The sequence below is a fragment of the Chiloscyllium punctatum genome, chromosome 36, assembly GCF_047496795.1.
Source record: "Chiloscyllium punctatum isolate Juve2018m chromosome 36, sChiPun1.3, whole genome shotgun sequence".
NCBI classification, from domain to species: domain Eukaryota; kingdom Metazoa; phylum Chordata; class Chondrichthyes; order Orectolobiformes; family Hemiscylliidae; genus Chiloscyllium; species Chiloscyllium punctatum.
Window position 1 is genome coordinate 58,589,647 of NC_092774.1, and position 8,136 is coordinate 58,597,782.

Sequence of the window (8,136 nt, forward strand, 5' to 3'; positions counted from 1 at the left end):
CTGATTGCTGGGAGCGCTGGTGCTTCCGCAAGTTGCAGGAAAACACGAACCTCTTCCCACACTCGGGCCAGCTGAAGGGCCTCTCCCCGGTGTGGACACACTGGTGCTTCAGCAGGGCGGAGGAATTGCTGAAGGACTTCCCGCATTCAGGGCAGCAGATATGCCTCCCCCCTCCACCCCCCTTCCCCCCATGTGGACTAGCTGGTGCTTCAGCAGTGTGGAGGATCGGGTAAAGCCCTTCCCACACTCGGGCAGGAGAATGGCATCTCCCCAGTGTAGACGGACTGGTGCCTCAACAGGGCTGAGGAATTGATGAAGGCCTTCCTGCACTTAGGCAACTGAACGACCTCTCCCCCATGTGGACCCACCAATGGGCCAGCAGGTCGGAAGAAAGAGCAAAGCCCTTCCTGCACTCGGGGCAGAAGAACGGCTTCTCCTCAATATGGACCCATTGGTGTCTCAGCAGGTGGGAAGAACCGCTGAAGGCCATCTCGCACTTGGGGCTGGAGAACAGCCTTCCCCGGTGTGGACCAACTGGTGCGTCAGCAGGGCAGAGGAATCACTGAAGACCTTCCCACACTCAGGGCAGCAGAAGGGCGTCTTCCCCTCTGTGGACCCATTGGTGCTTCAGAATCCTTTCAAATTTCACAATATCCTTCTGATAGGAAGGAGACCAGAATTGTACACAATATTCCAAAAGTGGTCTAAAAAATGTTGTGTACAACCACAACATAACTTCCCAACTCCAATACTCAGTCAGAGGATTGGGCAAGCTTTGAAAACCCACACAAAACAAACAGGAAAGAATGGAGGGTCAAACCGAATTTTTGATTATCACCTTGGAAGCATCACTGAGAAATCGGCGGACTGACGTTTATTGGGTAGCTGTTCTCCTTAAATACACTATATACGAATTTCTCTTGTGCTCTTCGTAGTTTCTCTGTGCTGCAGTGTGTAGTGGCTCGTTGAAATAATCTCCTGATGCAGCTTCGTTTGTGGGTGTTGGGATGATTGCTTCTGCAGTTAAGTACTTGTTTTGGGTCTGTTGTTTTTCTGTAGATGCTAGTTTGAAGTTCCCCATTGACTGTTCGTTCTACTGTGACATCAAGAAATGGCACTTTGTTGTTGTTCTCCTCCCCGTCAAACCAGGAGCCCCCCTTAGACCATAGTCTCACGACTTGGAACACCAATATACAGACTCGTCAAAGGCCTCCACTGAAGGCGAAAACACCTAGTCGAAGATTCACTCCACTCCATTTACTCCATCCAAGAATTCCTGAACACTGTTGTGGTTCTGTTCGCCGAGCTGGGAATTTGTCTTGCAAACGTTTCGTCCCCTGTCTAGGTGACATCCTCAGTGCTTGGGAGCCTCCTGTGAAGCGCTTCTGTGATGTTTCCTCTGCCATTTGTAGTGCCATTGAGTGCCATTCATCCACAGACTCTATCAACAAACGTATCCACCTGGACCCAAAATACCGGCCACTACAGCGGGCAGCTCGAACTGACAACCGGAAGCGGCAGAGACAGGCCACTATAAATGCCGGAAGAAACATCACAGAAGCGCTTCACAGGAGGCTCCCAAGCACTGAGGATGTCACCTAGACAGGGGACGAAACGTTTGCAACACAAATTCCCAGCTCGGCGGACAGAACCACAACAACGAGCACCCGAGCTACAAATCTTCTCCCAAACTTTGAATTCCTGAACACCAAAGACGCTGAAATAGAAGAGGATGGAATAATGTTGTCCTTTGACATAACAGCCCTGTTCACATCTATTAACATCAACGTGGCCAAAGAAAACTGAAGACACTACTCGAAGAACCAAAGACACACACACAGCATCAACTTCATCAGCAAAGATAACACTGTCAAGCTCGTGGAACTGTGCCTTACCATCCACTTCATATTCAATAACAAGCCCTACAAACAAATCAACGAAATACGCATCAGGATTCCTAGCAGAAGCAATAATGCAGAGACTCGAACAAACAGCCCTTTCGACGATCCAACCCAAACTTAGAGTCCGCTACAGCGATGACACTTTAGTCATCAAAAATGAAACAAATTAGAGGAAACCTACAACACCATCAACAATATCCTTCCTGGCATAAAATTCACAAAAGAGGAGAACAACAACAAAGTGCCATTTCTAGATGTCACAGTTGAGCGAACAGTCAATGTTAAATTCAAAACAGCGTCTACAGGAAAACAACGCATGCGAACCAAGAACTTAACTACAGAAGCAATCGCCACAACACATACAAATAAATCTGAATCAGGACACTATTTCAACGAGCCACGACACACTGCAGCACCCAGGAACGACGAAGATCAATAAAAAACTGTACAGAGCACTTAAGAAGAACAGGTAGCCTATAAACCCCCTGAAAACGGTTTCCCTGACCGGGAATCGAACCCGAGCCGCGGCGGTGAGAGCGCCGAATCCTAACCACTAGACCACCAGGGAGACGCAACAATAGCCTGATAGCTCTACTGAAAATCTCTTCCCTGCCCGGAAACCGAATCCGGGCCGTGGTCGTTCGAAGGCTTTCACCTGTGTATCCAACAATGTCATTTCTTGTATCCATTGCTCCTGATGCGGTCTCCTCGACATTGGGGAGACTGGAGACTCCTCGCAGAGTCAAGTCACAGCGCTTGAGGGAGGATCTCCAGGACACCGGCACCAATCAACCCCATCGCCCTATGGCCCAACAGTTCAAACCCCTCCCACTCTGCCGAGGACATGCAGGTCCTGGGCCTCCTCCATCGCCGCTCCCTCCCCACCCGATGCCTGGAGGATGAACGTCTCATCTCCCGCTTGGGGTAAATTCAACCCCAGGCCATCAATGTGGACTTCATCAGATTCCTCATTTCCCCTCCCCCCACCTTACCTCAATTCCAACCTTCCAGCTCAGCGCTGTCCTCATGACGTGTCCTACCTGCCAATCTCCCTCCCCACCTATCCGCTCCACCCTCCTCTCTGATCTGTCACCTCCATCCCCACCCCCATTCGGCTATTGTACTTTTTGCTACCTTCGGCCCAGCACACCCCACGCACAATTTATGTCTCCGCCCTGGAGGGGTCCTGCCTCGATTCATGATGAAGGCCTTTTGCCCGAAACGTCGATTTTCCTGCTCCTCGGAAGCTGTCTGACCTGCCGTGCTTTTCCAGAACCATTCTGATCTAAACTCTGGTTTCCAGCATCTGCAGTCCTCACTTTTGCCTACCCAATAAACCCAGTGTGCCAATTTCACATCAACAAACTGACACAAGCAGACACAACGTCTGCAGAAACGCTAGCCACATTACTTTACATTAAAGACATCTGGGAAATGATGTCCGGACAACTCAACCCTCTCAGCATCATGGTCACCCACAAACCTACCAACACAACCTAAATAGCGGCTAATGAACCTGAAATACCCGATACAAACAACCAGAAAACGAATGTTATTCACAAAATACCATGCAAGGAAATATATACATGAACTCTGCCGCACAGTTCTCTGTGGCAAGAAATGCTGGGATGAGATAAGGAAGATTTTTTCAGCCAAAACGAATCGACACAGACTGGACAGCCATTTAAAATCAACGCTGTCAGCCCACGATGGAAGATCCGAAGGGATGAACTTATTTCTTATTTCCTGAAGATTTACAAAGCTGAGACTGGGTTTTGGTGCTTGTTCCCTTTCCACTCCCAAGAGCCGCAGTGGTTGGTGCGGTGTGTTGGGGAAAGTGAAATGTGCCCATGAGCAGCGTGTGGGTCTCTTTCAGCTTCCCCTCCTCTGACAGCGCTGTGAACTGACTCTGATATTCTCAGGGACATTTACTGACGCGAGACAGTGAAAAGATTCTCATTCCTGCAGATTAGGAATTGTACCCATACGCTGGTTTCAGGACAATGAGAAAGATTAATTGGGATGTGTGAAGAAGCTGTGGGCTGCAGTTGAAACAAGTAGGTGGAGTCAGATACGTCATCCATTGCCCCCATGGTCCTGAAGAAATGTTTGCTTTTGTGTGCTTGAGAGACTTTGGACACTGGTGTGGCAGGGAGAATACTGAGGTACCGAGTGAGAGAGATTCAGTGCGTTGTCTGTGAAAAGTGCTTCAAACCATTTACTCAGATTGGGGAATTAAAATCACACCCCTCGCGGTGGGAAAGACTATGTCCCCGCTCTGTTTGTAATTTCAAACCCAGAGCAACACAAGGAAAGCTCCACCCAATGAGGAAACCGTGGAAATGTGGGGACTGTGGGAAAGGATTCCCTTCCCTATCAGTGCTGGAAACCCACAGACGCATTCACAACGGGGTGAGGACGTTCACCTGCTCAGTGTGCAGGAAGGGGTTCAGACAGAGAGAAGCCATTCACGTGCCCCCTGTGCAGGGGAGAGTTCACTCAGTCAGCTGCACTGCTGACCCACCAGTGGGTCATCACTGGAGAGAGGCCGTTTACCTGCTGTAAGTTCCAAAAGGGCTTCACCTGCTCCTCCCACCTGAGGAGGCGCCATCGAGTTCACGAGCCAGCACAAGGGGATTGAAGGAGCGATGGCCAAGTGCTCCAATCAACCCAGCACTGGGGCGTCCCAGGTTCGAATCCCACTGCGGTAGATTGCAGAATTGGAGTTCGGTCAGTAATCTGGACTTCATAATCTAAGGTTGAAACGACTTTTAGGGGGAAAAAACACCATCTGATTCACTCATGTCCTTTTTAGTGAAGGAAACTGCCGTTGCGGGAAAGGGTTCGCTCAGTCATCCCAGCTGCATGTTTTACCCGGCTGTACCAGGGATCCAGTTACAAACGGACAACTCAGCTGACCAACAAAGAAAGTGGGGTGGGGAGAAATGGGTGCATTTTGAGCTGGAGGTGTTTTCTTTAAAAACTACTTTTTGTATGTCTTTTTCCTTGGGAAATCTGAAGCTGTAACAAAATAGGGTCGTAGTAAAGGTTACCTGAACTTACCGCCCGGCTTAGACTCTGTGAGATCCAACGGGTTTTTGTTTTAAAGCTGCTCATTTCTTTCAGCCTCCAGCACTAATGTCATGTCTCAGAAGGACCAGTGAATGAGTTGCTAATATTGTTACAAATTGTTTATTTTTTCAGGAATTCAGGTTCATTGTTTCATTGGAATTGCAAAGTTTACTGGCAACAGTGGGAGGTGTGGGCTGTATGAACTGGAAACAAAGTTTTAAAATCTCACAAACACCAGGGTATATTCTAACAGGTTTATTTGGAAGCACTAGGTTTCGAAGTGCTGCTCCTTCTTCAGGTAGCTGTGGTGCAGAATCACAAGACACAGAATATATCGCAAAAACATTATAGTGTCATGCAACATAAGTGACGTATTGAAGAAACCTAGATTACTGTTAAATCTTTCATCTTTTAAAATGGGCTGCAGATTTCGGTTCATTAATATGTACATTCCAGAACTTCTTTTAAGTCACGTTGTCCAGGAAACTTAATGTTTTATAAAAGGAGGTAACACCTCACATCAAACAACGCATGAAAGCTGTGAGGTGAGAGTCTGTCTGTATCCCAATCTTGAGTCAGACTGGTTCGATTTCCAAATATATAATCATACAAATGCAAATTCACCCCAAATGTGTGAGTGCATGCATGAGAGAGAGAGAGAGTGTGTGTGTGCGTGTACATGCTGGGTAAAGTGTGTGTGTGATTGAGTGTCATCATGTGCGAAGATGTATGCGTGGGTGTGAGTGGGGGGGGGCGCATTAGTGTGTGTCTGAGAGTGAGCATGTCTATCGGAAAGGCTCTGCACGAGCGTGTGAGTATGTAAGAGTATGTGTGTGTGTGCGAGTGTGAGAGAGAGAGAGCGGAACAGTGAAGTGGGGTTACCTGTCATGTGACATGAACCCAAGGTCGCGATTGAGGCCATCCTCCTGGTTTCCGAACTTGGCTATCAGCCTTTGCTGGCCCACTAAAAATGATTAAGCAGTTACACAACACACATTGGAGAGGGCAGGGTGGGACTTGTGTTTCGATTTGCAGAAGGTGGGACGTTCTGAGTGCTGGAAACGAAGGAATACACATACTGGAGGACCTTCGGCACAGAGAGATGGAGCTGGAAGCCAGGCTGCAGACACGTTGGGGGATTCACTGAGGAAACAGGCCGTTTGGCCCACCAAGTCCACACTGACCATCCGAAGAACATACCCCCACCCCCCGACCCACCCGATAACCCCACAGCTAATCCCTGAATTTAGAACGCCCAATCCACTCTAGCCTGCACATCTTTGGAACATGGGAGGAAACCCGAGCACCCAGAGGAAACCGACGTGGACAGAGGGTGGGGGAGGGGTAAGAAAGTGCAAAATCCACACAGTCACTGTGAGGGTGGGATTGGCACTGCGAGGAATCCCCTCTCTAGCTCTTGGCTTCTCCCCAATCCTGGTGACACTCTAATCAGTTTGAGGAATTGAATTTGCTTTCACAGAGTTTCCACGGGGCAGGGTCGTTGTTACTCGGCAGATTCAACGATCCAATGAAGGGCTCGTCTATAGCGAGAACACTGGTCCACATGTCGCTGAAAAATTAAAGTTCACTCCGCAATTAGAACCCTTCAGCACTCCCACGCAGGCTGCGTGTATTCACGGGGATTCTCAATGCATGTTGATATTTGAAATAATTTCCTGCAGACAAACATTTCCCCTCCTGGATTCAAACACCGCTGATATTCAGGCCCTGACTAAATTTCTATTCCATGCCTGAAAAGCTAATTCTCCTCGGCTGATAACTTGAGAAAACAGATCACTGCTGTTAGTGCAGGGCAGAAAATAGGATGAGAGAATTTTGGTTTGAACAGAACAGCCTTCTCTTTCTTCTACCCGAAATCTCTGTCTCTCAATTCCTAAACCTTTCAATGTATTCCAACCCAAATTCATCCTTCCATCCTCCTGCCTTTGCCCAGCTCCCCTCTCCTGAAAGTGCTGACCCTCTGTTCAGTTTCTCAGCCACATCTCGCCATCCTTAGTATATAGCCAAATCTTTATTTAGTTTTTAAAACAGAAAGGCAGTGGTTTACTGATTCCAGGATGCGAGGGTGACTGCACTCACACAGTGTTCCAGACTCGTCTCTCGTGTCATTCAGAAAAGTCTGCACTGCACATGTGCAGAGAAGGGGATGCTGGGAGTGGGTGGGATGCATTCTCACCTCCCCATCCAATCATCCCAATAGCGTCCCATGTCCATTCCCTCGCCGCCACCCATAGCATCCCCTGTCCATTCTCTCTCTCTACCCTAACCTACCAGTCCCTTCTCTCTCTCTCCCACACATTACACTCTCCCCACCCCGTCCATTCTATCTCTGCACCCTCTGCCCTCTGTCCAGTCCCTCATCCACCCTCTGTCCCCATCCATTCCCTTTATCGCTCCACCCTCTGCCTTCCCCAATCCAGTCCCTTCCCTTACACTCATTTTCTCTCACCTCCCACACGCTGCCCTCATCCATTCCTTCTCTCCCCCACCTTCTCCTGCCATTCATTGTTGCTCTCTTTCTCCACCCTCTACCCCGTCCATTCTCACCCCAACCTTTGCCCCGTCCATTCTGACCCCACCCACTGCCGCCCGTCCATTCTCTCCCCACCCATTGACCCCATCCATTCTCTCCCCACCTACTGCCCCATCCATTCTCTCCCCACCTACTGCCCCGTCCATTATCTCCCCACCCATTGACCCCTGTCCATTCTCTCCCCTCCCATTGCCCCGTCTCTATTCTGTCCTGATCCACTGCTCCCCGTCCAATCTCTCCCCATCCACTGCCCCATGAATTCTCTCCCCACCCACTGCCCGTCCAATCTCTCCCCATCCACTGCCCCATGAATTCTCTCCCCACCCACTGCCCGTCCATTCTCTCCCCACCCACTGCCCCGTCCATTCTCTCTCCCCACACTCTGGAACCAATTTCTTTCACTTCACACTTTTGAACTGCGCATTCTCTCTCTCCTCCCCAATCCTCTTCACCACATTCTCTCTCTCTGCTCCCACCCTGTGTACCCCCATGGATTCTCTACCCCCGATGCTCTGCTCTCCTACCCATATTCTCTCTTTCTCTTCCCCAGTCTCTGCGCCCCCGGTCAAATCTCACTCTGAGTACCCTCCCCCGTCCTTTCTCGTGCCT

General features: G+C 49.5%; 1 non-coding gene across 1 annotated transcript; it reads right to left on the reverse strand.

The window, feature by feature from the left end:
* Window positions 1–2,397: 2,397 nt before the first annotated feature.
* trnae-cuc (transfer RNA glutamic acid (anticodon CUC)) lies at window positions 2,398–2,469 on the reverse strand. The gene has a single exon. It is a non-coding gene; the product is annotated as a tRNA-Glu (tRNA).
* Window positions 2,470–8,136: the final 5,667 nt, after the last annotated feature.